The sequence below is a fragment of the Pleurodeles waltl genome, chromosome 12, assembly GCF_031143425.1.
Source record: "Pleurodeles waltl isolate 20211129_DDA chromosome 12, aPleWal1.hap1.20221129, whole genome shotgun sequence".
NCBI lineage: Eukaryota > Metazoa > Chordata > Amphibia > Caudata > Salamandridae > Pleurodeles > Pleurodeles waltl.
Window position 1 is genome coordinate 115,848,361 of NC_090451.1, and position 12,973 is coordinate 115,861,333.

A 12,973-nucleotide genomic window follows, 5' to 3' on the forward strand; every position below is an offset into this window, starting at 1 on the left:
GGGAGCATGGAAAACTCCTGACATGACTATGATGATGATGCAGATGGGCCTCTTAACTTGCGGAGTTAGGAGCACGACAAACACACCTCTCCTAGACCTCCCTGGAAGATCATACACTGGGGAGGGTTCCCCTGGGTCCCTTCCCCCCCCCGGCTGGGCCCCATACAGCTGTAGACACACTCACACGATGCGTAGTTAGGTCTCGTTTCTGGGCAAGTTGTTTGGCTTGCTTGTTATTTGTTGTAATAAGAGATGATGAGTACCTGACGTGCCAGAGCTGGAAATGGTGGCAACCGACCACCCTGCTCCATGGGCATACAGCGCTGAACCGGAGACCCACAGGAGGCCCACACCACAGATCACAAGCCTGCTTACAGATTTATGCAAGGAACAGCCCTCAGCGTGGTGGTAACATAATATAATAGCAGTAATGGGTAACTGTTCAAAAGTTGTCATGGAAAGGAGATTCGTACAGCTCTGCAACCTGTTACAATCCTGTGAATAATATGTACCATCTAAAATATCAATAAATAAAAAAAATAAAAAATCTGCTGCACAACTTAGGGTAAGGCTGGTGTTGTAGTGGTAGATCTGAGGCCCTAGGAGAGCTGGAGACCCCACAGAGCTACAACAGCTCAGAAGTCCACTTAGGCTTCATCGGGGACCCGTTTTGTGACTTCAAAACCCATTAATGCAACAATAAAGGGGTGAAGTAAATGTCATCAACATTGCATAAACTGGTGTTCTTTGCAGTTTTTTAAATAAATAACAGCGCCTGGAAGCCCTTCTGACTGTGAAGGTTTGTTTAACAAATAGTGTTGTAACAACATAAAAGAGGGGGAACTGTAAGACAGTTGCACAGATAGAAGGACGGATAGAAGGTTAAACAGATCGTCATAAATAAGCCACATGCACCGATGCATCTGTACAGGTTTGTAGACAGAAAGGCAGGTATGTAGCTGTTAGTAAATCATGGATGAGATATAATCAGCGTCACAGAAACCGCTGTAAATCACACGTGCCTGCTTTAGAAAGAACCACGCCACAAAGACCTTGGTAGTCAGCATGTAGGCTTTAAAGTGTTAACATAAACAGAGATGGGCAGAAATAGGCAGTAAGGCAGATACCCAGATTGAAATAGAAAGGTAAATAGAAAGCACATGTAGTAATAGACGTGGACCGATAAGTATATAGAGAAGCAGCTGTTGGTACGAAAATGGGATCACATATGATCAACTTTGTGTGGACTGTCAGGATTTGAAAACGGTTGCTTCATACCAAAAAAAACCATAGCGCCAAGATGTCCTCCTCAGTGTCCCTATGAGCGTTATAGTGTTAACAAAGCATACAGCCAGGCATCAACACTCTGTTAGACAGGTTCACAGTCACGCACAGGTAGGTGAGCAGATAGATAAGCAGGCACACAGGCAAAAAATGGATGGACAGCTGAATGGATCAATGGATGGACGGACATCTGTTAAACATGAGTCAAATGTAGGGATGGGCGTAACCAGTGTATCTCACTGCAGTGTAATTACGCGAAATTACAGCAACATTATGCGAGGTTGTACAGAATTACACAAGGCTATTTTCCTGGTGCAAAATACACGCTCAGATCCGAAAGGAACCTGATATACACTTTGCACAAGAAAATCTCTCTAAATGCAACAGAACTGGCACAACAGCCGCTGCTCGCACTCTTTTCCTCCGCTCTTGGGTAGATGTCTTTCCCCACATTACTCCAAATTCCACAAAGGAGCGTAATTGTGTAATTCACGATTCGACCACGACTAATAAACTTGGCTTAAGTTTTAAAACTTTCCCTCTAGCTGCCCGGTGATCCGTCGGGTGCGGGATGATGAAGCCAAACGCTGATTGGGTGAGTGCGCCTCTCAGTGTCCTTCTCCGTCGCCTCTTTCTTTCAGACCCTTGGGAGCTCAGTCTTACTTTCTATACAAATATTTATTTTTAGACCTTTTTTCTTCGCGGCCTGAATTGCTGCAAAAACTGATATTTGACTAGCAGGATCCCTTTCAACACTGAAAGCTACTCCGCGTCAGTACAGGAGCCTCGGCGCTGCAGGTACAGGAGACACAGACATCCATCCCTCTTGCTGACCGGGTCCCGTGAAACCAAACTGTAGCTCATACTTTTCACATCAGGACCGCCACAAACGTAAAAGCGCAGAAAGGTGAAATAAATAATAACATTGTTAACGCGTTCTTCAAAGACATTTAATTTCACCGTTGAAATTAGGTTCAAGCTCTTAACTCATGTAAATATTAAGAAGTGAGAATAAAAATGCTGCCCAACTGCTGTGACATTGCCACCCGCAATGCCGTGATTCAGATTCGAACTGAGGGTGCTGCGGCAACAACGCAGAGTAATAACCACTATACGATCACGGCGAGCTACTAGGGCTCTGAAAAGACTACCCTGGTGTGGCTCTGATAGGCTTAAAAAAGGTCAAAGTGTCCGTGGAGTGGATAGATTTAGCGTTTGTTTAAAACCCATCTTTTCAAGTTAGATCAGGGTCTTTTCTTTGAGTAGCAGATCACAGCAAATATTTACCTCTCTGCTTCCAGTGACAACACTCCCCATAAACCAAGAAGCCCAGACTTCTTAACAAGATCCACCACTCTGCCCTGAAAGTCTCAAGTGTTCTATGAGTTCTGGAGTCGGGGAAGTGAACACTGCAAAAACTTAATCCACGGCCGACCAAACTCCTCCAGGCCAGGAGGGGCTCGGAACAGGCCCCCACATATTGTTGTTTTTTTCTTTTCTGGGTGTCTCTTCAGACACATTCAGCTGCTTGGTGCATACTGCTTTAGAGTTGCATTGTGTGGAATGAAGTGGCGTAAACTTGACTAGCAAACAATGGAGTGGTGATGAATGGAGGGTCATAGAAGGGAGTAGATTGAAGTGCAAAGAGTAGAGTGACGTAATGTGTCATAGAATACAGTGGAATATAATGAAGTGGTGTGCCATGGCATGGCGTTGAATAGCATTGTGAGGAATGGAGTGGTATAGAGCAGAGTGGGGTAGAGAGGAGTGAGGTTGCATAGAATGGCATAGAGTAGCATAGAGTAAAGTAGTGTGGTGTAGAGTGGCATAGTGTGGTGTAGAGCGAAGTGGCATGGAATGGCATAGAGTCAGAGAACAGTGTGTCATGGAGAGGGGTGGCAAAGAATTAGGAGGAGTGGAGTCGGACTGCATGAAGTAGAGTGTTGTGGAGTTGAGTAGCATACAGTGGCGTTGCATGGAGTGACACTGTGGTGTAGAGAGGAGCAGAGAAAAAAGTGGCATAGAGTAGAAAGGCCTACAGGAGAGTAGTGTAGAGTGGCACAGCATAGAGTAGTGTGCAGTAGAGTGGCATAGAGTAGAGCGCATGTAGTGCCATTGAGTGATATTGTGTGAGATGGAGTGGAGTGGAGTACAGTGAAGTGGCATGGAATGAAGTAGTATAGAGTAGAGTGGGAGAGAGTAAAGTGGAGTGGCATAGAGTGAACTAGAGTAGAGCGTAGTGGGATAGAGTGGAGTAGCATGGAGTGGAATGGAGAGGCACAGAGTAGGGTAGAGTGCAAAAGTGTGGAATGGCATGGAGTTGAGTGGAGTGGCATAGAGTACAGTGGCATTCTGTGGGGTGGATTAGAGTGGCATGGAGTGGCATACAGTAGAGTGGAATAGAGCTTAGTGGTGGAGAATACAGTGGCTTAGAGTGGAGTATAGTAGCATGGAGTAGAGTAGCGTAGAGTAGAGAGGGGTGCAACGGAGTAGAGTGGCATAGAGTTGAGTGGTGTACAGTGGCGTAGAGTAGAATGGGATAAAATAAAGTGGCGTACAGTAGACTGGAGTAGAGTAGCATAGAGTGGAGAGGCATAGAGTGGAGAGGAGTAAAGTAGAGTGGAGTTGTATAGAGTAGAGTTCAGTTGAGTATTCTAGAGTGATGTAGAACAGAGTGGCATAGAGTCACATAAAGTGGCATTCTATGAAGTAGGGTGGCGTAGAGAGGAATGAAGGGAAGTGGCATAGAGTAGAGTGGAGTGGAGTGGAGTAGAGGGGCATAGCAGAGAGTGACAGGGTGGAGTGGCATAGAATGGAGTAGCATAAAGTGGAGTGAAGTGGCGTATAGTGGAGTGGCATAGATTAGAGTGGCATAGAGTGGAGTGATAGAGTGGAACAATGTAGATTACAGTGGAGTAGAACTGAGTAGAGTGGAGTGGTATAGAGTTGCACAGTGTAGAGTACAGTGGCACCGAGGGGAGTAGAGTATAGTCATGCAGAGGAATATAGTGTGAGAAAGTAACTAAAGTGTCAATAGAGACGGCGTTTAGGGTGAAAAATAAGCTGTATGCTTGTCATGAATGTTGGAAAGCACATTGCACATCCAAGAATGATACGAAAACACTTTTAAAATATAAAAAATAGCGTACTGTAGAAAGACGAAAAGAACACATGTACTTGGTCCATCCTCCATGGAGGAATGAACACAAGAAAGGAAGATTCAGTCTATGGGAGCTAAGCAATCGAAATATTGCAAATGTGAGTGACATAGAAAACAATTAATGGTAAGTAAGCTATGGGCGTGTGGTAAGCCCACTGAATTCTAAACAATATGTCTCACAGCACATTCACTGTGTACGCAAGACATAAAAAGGTGTGACTAAGAGAATTCTGAGATTTAGAGCTTGACAGCAATTCACAACCCAACCAAATTGAGCCCTATATGATAATTTACAACAGAGCCAAAGTACACCTTTTATACCCCCAATGGTGGAGGTAAGATATTTAGCAGACACGTGGTCTCGCAGTGCTAAAGGATTTTGGCTAGATATGAAGTGGGCGAAGTGCCCTGAAAACATTATAAAAGTAGGACACGTGCTATAAGCAGACATCACTTCCTTGGCAAGGCAGAAGAAAGGGCACTTCAGAGGGAAGAAATGAGAGGGCTGAGGAACAGACAGATAGCTCCCCTATGGGCAGAGGTGGCGGGAGCATGGAACACTCCTGACATGACTATGATGACGATGCAGATGGGCCTCTTAACTTGCTGAGTTAGGAGCACGACAAACACACCTCTCCTAGACCTCCCTGGAAGATCATACACTGGGGAGGGTTCCCCTGGGTCCTTTCCCCCCCCCCGGCTGGGCCCCATACAGCTGTAGACACACTCACACGATGCGTAGTTAGGTCTCGTTTCTGGGCAAGTTGTTTGGCTTGCTTGTTATTTGTTGTAATAAGAGATGATGAGTACCTGACGTGCCAGAGCTGGAAATGGTGGCAACCGACCACTCTGCTCCATGGGCATACAGCGCTGAACCGGAGACCCACAGGAGGCCCACACCACAGATCACAAGCCTGCTTACAGATTTATGCAAGGAACAGCCCTCAGCGTGGTGGTAACATAATATAATAGCAGTAATGGGTAACTGTTCAAAAGTTGTCATGGAAAGGAGATTCATACAGCTCTGCAACCTGTTACAATCCTGTGAATAATATGTACCATCTGAAATACCAATAAATAAAAAAAATAAAAAATCTGCTGCACAACTTAGGGTAAGGCTGGTGTTGTAGTGGTAGATCTGAGGCCCTAGGAGAGCTGGAGACCCCACAGAGCTACAGCAGCTCAGAAGTCCACTTAGGCTTCATCAGGGACCCGTTTTGTGACTTGAAAACCCATTAATGCAACAATAAAGGGGTGAAGTAAATGTCATCAACATTGCATAAACTGGTGTTCTTTGCAGTTTTTTTAATAAATAACAGCGCCTGGAAGCCCTTCTGACTGTGAAGGTTTGTTTAACAAATAGTGTTGTAACAACATAAAAGAGGGGGAACTGTAAGACAGTTGCACAGATAGAAGGACGGATAGAAGGTTAAACAGATCGTCATAAATAAGCCACATGCACCGATGCATCTGTACAGGTTTGTAGACAGAAAGGCAGGTATGTAGCTGTTAGTAAATCATGGATGAGATATAATCAGCTTCACAGAAACCGCTGTAAATCACACGCGCCTGCTTTAGAAATAACCACGCCACGAAGACCTTGGCAGTCAGCATATAGGCTTTAAAGTGTTAACATAAACAGAGATGGGCAGAAATAGGCAGTAAGGCAGATACCCAGATTGAAATAGAAAGTAAATAGAAAGCACATGTAGTATTAGACGTGGACCGATAAGTATATAGAGAAGCAGCTGTTGGTACGAAAATGGGATCACATATGATCAACTTTGTGTGGACTGTCAGGATTTGAAAACGGTTGCTTCATACCAAAAAAACCAATAGCGCCAAGATGTCCTCCTCAATGTCCCTATGAGCGTTATAGTGTTAACAAAGCATACAGCCAGGCATCAACACTCTGTTAGACAGGTTCACAGTCACGCACAGGTAGGTGAGCAGATAGATAAGCAGGCACCCAGGCAAAAAGATGGATGGACAGATGAATGGATCAATAGATGGACGGACCTCTCTGTTAAACATGAGTCAAATGTAGGGATGGGCGTAACCAGTGTAACTCACTGCAGTGTAATTACGCGAAATTACAGCAACATTATGCGAGGTTGTACAGAATTACACAAGGCTATTTTCCTGGTGCAAAATACACGCTCAGATCCGGAAGGAACCTGACATACACTTTGCACAAGAAAATCGCTCTAAATGCAACAGAACTGGCACAACAGCCGCTGCTCGCGCTATTTTCCTCTGCTCTTGGGTAGATGTCTTTCCCCACATTACTCCAAATTCCACAAAGGAGCGCAATTGTGTAATTCATGATTCGACCACGACTAATAAACTTGGCTTAAGTTTTAAAACTTTCCCTCGAGCTGCCCGGTGATCCGTCGGGTGCGGGATGATGAAGCCAAACGCTGATTGGGTGAGCGCGCCTCTCAGTGTCCTTCTCCGTCGCCTCTTTCTTTCAGACCCTGGGAAGCTCAGTCTTACTTTCTATACAAATATTTATTTTTAGACCTTTTTTCTTTGCGGCCTGAATTGCTGCAAAAACTGATATTTGACTAGCAGGATCCCTTTCAGCATTGAAAGCTACTCCGCGTCAGTACAGGAGCCTCGGCGCTGCAGGTACAGGAGACACAGACATCCATCCCTCTTGCTGACCGGGTCCCGTGAAACCAAACTGTAGCTCATACTTTTCACATCAGGACCGCCACAAACGTAAAAGCGCAGAAAGGTGAAATAAATAATAACATTGTTAACGCGTTCTTCAAAGACATTTAATTTCACCGTTGAAATTAGGTTCAAGCTCTTAACTCATGTAAATATTAAGAAGTGAGAATAAAAATGCTGCCCAACTGCCGTGACATTGCCACCCGCAATGCTGTGACTCAGATTCGAACCAAGGTTGCTGCGGCCACAACGCAGAGTACTAACCACTATACGATCACGGCGAGCTACTAAGGCTCTGAAAAGACTACCCTGGTGTGGCTCTGATAGGCTGAAAAAAGGTCACAGTGTCCGTGGAGTGGATAGATTTAGCGTTTGTTTAAAACCCATCTTTTCAAGTTAGATCAGGGTCTTTTCTTTGAGTAGCGGATCACAGCAAATATTTCCTCTCTGCTTCCAGTGACAAGACTCCCCATAAACCAAGAAGCCCAGACTTCTTAACAAGATCCACCACTCTGCCCTGCAAGTCTCAAGTGTTCTATGAGTTCTGGAGTCGGGGAAGTGAACACTGCAAAAACTTAATCCACGGCCGACCAAACTCCTCCAGGCCAGGAGGGGCTCGGAACAGGCCCCCACATATTGTTGTTTTTTTCTTTTCTGGGTGTCTCTTCAGAAACATTCAGCTGCTTGGTGCATACTGCTTTAGAGTTGCATTGTGTGGAATGAAGTGGCGTAAACTTGACTAGCAAACAATGGAGTGGTGATGAATGGAGGGTCATAGAAGGGAGTAGATTGAAGTGCAAAGAGTAGAGTGACGTAATGTGTCATAGAATACAGTGGAATATAATGAAGTGGTGTGCCATGGCATGGCGTTGAATAGCATTGTGAGGAATGGAGTGGCATAGAGCAGAGTGGGGTAGAGAGGAGTGAGGTTGCATAGAATGGCATAGAGTAGCATAGAGTAAAGTAGTGTGGTGTAGAGTGGCATAGTGTGGTGTAGAGCGAAGTGGCATGGAATGGCATAGAGTCAGAGAACAGTGTGTCATGGAGAGGGGTGGCAAAGAATTAGGAGGAGTGGAGTCGGACTGCATGAAGTAGAGTGTTGTGGAGTTGAGTAGCATACAGTCGCGTTGCATGGAGTGACACTGTGGTGTAGAGAGGAGCAGAGAAAAAAGTGGCATAGAGTAGAAAGGCCTACAGGAGAGTAGTGTAGAGTGGCACAGCATAGAGTAGTGTGCAGTAGAGTGGCATAGAGTAGAGCGCATGTAGTGCCATTGAGTGATATTGTGTGAGATGGAGTGGAGTACAGTGAAGTGGCATGGAATGAAGTAGTATAGAGTAGAGTGGAGAGAGTAAAGTGGAGTGGCATAGAGTGAACTAGAGTAGAGCGTAGTGGGATAGAGTGGAGTAGCATGGAGTGGAATGGAGCGGCACAGAGTAGGGTAGAGTGCAAAAGTGTGGAATGGCATGGAGTTGAGTAGAGTGGCATTCTGTGGGGTGGATTAGAGTGGCATGGAGTGGCATACAGTAGAGTGGAATAGAGCTTAGTGGTGGAGAGTACAGTGGCTTAGAGTGGAGTATAGTAGCATGGAGTAGAGTAGCGTAGAGTAGAGAGGGGTGCAACGGAGTAGAGTGGCATAGAGTTGAGTGGTGTACAGTGGCGTAGATTAGAATGGGATAAAATAAAGTGGCGTACAGTAGACTGGAGTATAGTAGCATAGAATGGAGAGGCATAGAGTGGAGAGGAATAAAGTAGAGTGGAATTGTATAGAGTAGAGTTCAGTTGAGTATTCTAGAATGATGTAGAGCAGAGTGGCATAGAGTCACATAAAGTGGCATTCTATGAAGTAGGGTGGCGTAGAGAGGAATGAAGGGAAGTGGCATAGAGTAGAGTGGAGTGGAGTGGAGTAGAGGGGCATAGCAGAGAGTGACAGGGTGGAGTGGCATAGAATGGAGTAGCATAAAGTGGAGTGAAGTGGCGTATAGTGGAGTGGCATAGATTAGAGTGGCATAGAGTGGAGTGATAGAGTGGAACAATGTAGATTAGAGTGGAGTAGAACTGAGTAGAGTGGAGTGGTATAGAGTTGCACAGTGTAGAGTACAGTGGCACTGAGGGGAGTAGAGTATAGTCATGTAGAGGAATACAGTGTGAGAAAGTAACTAAAGTGTCAATAGAGACGGCGTTTAGGGTGAAAAATAATCTGTATGCTTGTCATGAATGTTGGAAAGCACACTGCACATCCAAGAATGATACGAAAACACTTTTAAAATATAAAAAATAGCGTACTGTAGAAAGACGAAAAGAACACATGTACTTGGTCCATCCTCCATGGAGGAATGAACACAAGAAAGGAAGATTCAGTCTATGGGAGCTAAGCAATCGAAATATTGCAAATGTGAGTGACATAGAAAACAATTAATGGTAAGTAAGCTATGGGCGTGTGGTAAGCCCACTGAATTCTAAACAATATGTCTCACAGCACATTCACTGTGTACGCAAGACATAAAAAGGTGTGACTAAGAGAATTCTGAGATTTAGAGCTTGACAGCAATTCACAACCCAACCAAACTGAGCCCTATATAATAATTTACAACAGAGCCAAAGTACACCTTTTATACCCCCAATGGTGGAGGTAAGATATTCAGCAGACACGTGGTCTCCCAGTGCTAAAGGATTTTGGCTAGATATGAAGTGGGCGAAGTGCCCTGAAAACCTTATAAAAGTAGGACACGTGCTATAAGCAGACATCACTTCCTTGGCAAGGCAGAAGAAAGGGCACTTCAGAGGGAAGAAATGAGAGGGCTGTGGAACAGACAGATAGCTCCCCTATGGGCAGAGGTGGCGGGAGAATGGAACACTCCTGACATGACTATGATGACGATGCAGATGGGCCTCTTAACTTGCGGAGTTAGGAGCACGACAAACACACCTCTCCTAGACCTCCCTGGAAGATCATACACTGGGGAGGGTTCCCCGGGGTCCCTCCCCCCCCCCGGCTGGGCCCCATACAGCTGTAGACACACTCACACGATGCGTAGTTAGGTCTCGTTTCTGGGCAAGTTGTTTGGCTTGCTTGTTATTTCTTGTAATAAGAGATGATGAGTACCTGACGTGCCAGAGCTGGAAATGGTGGCAACCGACCACCCTGCTCCATGGGCATACAGCGCTGAACCGGAGACCCACAGGAGGCCCACACCACAGATCACAAGCCTGCTTACAGATTTATGCAAGGAACAGCCCTCAGCGTGGTTGTAACATAATATAATAGCCGTAATGGGTAACTGTTCAAAAGTTGTCATGGAAAGGAGATTCATACAGCTCTGCAACCTGTTACAATCCTGTGAATAATATGTACCATCTGAAATACCAATAAATAAAAAAAATAAAAAATCTGCTGCACAACTTAGGGTAAGGCTGGTGTTGTAGTGGTAGATCTGAGGCCCTAGGAGAGCTGGAGACCCCACAGAGCTACAGCAGCTCAGAAGTCCACTTAGGCTTCATCAGGGACCCGTTTTGTGACTTGAAAACCCATTAATGCAACAATGAAGGGGTGAAGTAAATGTCATCAACATTGCATAAACTGGTGTTCTTTGCAGTTTTTTTAATAAATAACAGTGCCTGGAAGCCCTTCTGACTGTGAAGGTTTGTTTAACAAATAGTGTTGTAACAACATAAAAGAGGGGGAACTGTAAGACAGTTGCACAGATAGAAGGACGGATAGAAGGTTAAACAGATCGTCATAAATAAGCCACATGAACCGATGCATCTGTACAGGTTTGTAGGCAGAAAGGCAGGTATGTAGCTGTTAGTAAATCATGGATGAGATATAATCAGTTTCACAGAAACCGCTGTCAATCACACGCGCCTGCTTTAGAAATAACCACGCCACAAAGACCTTGGTAGTCAGCATGTAGGCTTTAAAGTGTTAACATAAACAGAGATGGGCAGAAATAGGCAGTAAGGCAGATACCCAGATTGAAATAGAAAGTAAACAGAAAGCACATGTAGTAATAGACGTGGACCGATAAGTATATAGAGAAGCAGCTGTTGGTACGAAAATGGGATCACATATGATCAACTTTGTGTGGACTGTCAGGATTTGAAAACGGTTGCTTCATACCAAAAAAAAACATAGCGCCAAGATGTCCTCCTCAATGTCCCTATGAGCGTTATAGTGTTAACAAAGCATACAGCCAGGCATCAACACTCTGTTAGACAGGTTCACAGTCACGCACAGGTAGGTGAGCAGATAGATAAGCAGGCACACAGGCAAAAAGATGGATGGACAGATGAATGGATCAATGGATGGACGGACCTCTCTGTTAAACATGAGTCAAATGTAGGGATGGGCGTAACCAGTGTAACTCACTGCAGTGTAATTACGCGAAATTACAGCAACATTATGCGAGGTTGTTCAGAATTACACAAGGCTATTTTCCTGGTGCAAAATACACGCTCAGATCCGAAAGGAACCTGATATACACTTTGCACAAGAAAATCGCTCTAAATGCAACAGAACTGGCACAACAGCCGCTGCTCGCGCTCTTTTCCTCCGCTCTTGGGTAGATGTCTTTCCTCACATTACTCCAAATTCCACAAAGGATCGTAATTGTGTAATTCACGATTCGACCACGACTAATAAACTTGGCTTAAGTTTTAAAACTTTTCCTCTAGCTGCCCGGTGATCCGTCGGGTGCGGGATGATGAAGCCAAACGCTGATTGGGTGAGCGCGCCTCTCAGTGTCCTTCTCCGTCGCCTCTTTCGTTCAGACCCTTGGGAGCTCAGTCTTACTTTCTATACAAATATTTATTTTTAGACCTTTTTTCTTCGCGGCCTGAATTGCTGCAAAAACTGATATTTGACTAGCAGGATCCCTTTCAACATTGAAAGCTACTCCGCGTCAGTACAGGAGCCTTGGCGCTGCAGGTACAGGAGACACAGACATCCATCCCTCTTGCTGACCGTGTCCCGTGAAGCCAAACTGTAGCTCATACTTTTCAAATCAGGACCGCCACAAACGTAAAAGCGCAGAAAGGTGAAATAAATAATAACATTGTTAACGCGTTCTTCAAAGACATTTAATTTCACCGTTGAAATTAGGTTCAAGCTCTTAACTCATGTAAATATTAAGAAGTGAGAATAAAAATGCTGCCCTACTGCCGTGACTCGGATTCGAACCGAGGTTGCTGCGGCCACAACGCAGAGTACTAACCACTATACGATCACAGCGAGCTGCTTGGGCTCTGAAAAGACTACCCTGGTGTGGCTCTGATAGGCTGAAAAAAGGTCACAGTGTCCGTGGAGTGGATAGATTTAGCGTTTGTTTAAAACCCATCTTTTTAAGTTAGATCAGGGTCTTTTCTTTGAGTAGCAGATCACAGCAAATATTTACCTCTCTGCTTCCAGTGACAAGACTCCCCATAAACCAAGAAGCTCAGACTTCTTAACAAGATCCACCACTCTGCCCTGCAAGTCTCAAGTGTTCTATGAGTGCTGGGGTCGGGGAAGTGAACACTGCAAAAACTTAATCCACGGCCGACCAAACTCCTCTAGGCCAGGAGGGGCTCGGAACAGGCCCCCACATATTGTTGTTCTTTTCTTTTCTGGGTGTCTCTTCAGACACATTCAGCTGCTTGGTGCATACTGCTTTAGAGTTGCATTGTGTGGAATGAAGTGGCGTAAACTTGACTAGCAAACAATGGAGTGGTGATGAATGGAGGGTCATAGAAGGGAGTAGATTGAAGTGCAAAGAGTAGAGTGACGTAATGTGTCATAGAATACAGTGTAATATAATGAAGTGGTGTGCCTTGGCATGGCGTTGAATAGCATTGTGAGGAATGGAGTGGCATAGAGC

The 12,973-nt window shown here is 45.0% G+C and overlaps 1 non-coding gene across 1 annotated transcript; it reads right to left on the reverse strand.

Moving 5' to 3' along the window:
- Positions 1-12,276: 12,276 nt before the first annotated feature.
- On the reverse strand, positions 12,277-12,348 carry TRNAH-GUG (transfer RNA histidin (anticodon GUG)). The gene has a single exon. It is a non-coding gene; the product is annotated as a tRNA-His (tRNA).
- Between the last annotated feature and the right edge of the window lie 625 nt (positions 12,349-12,973).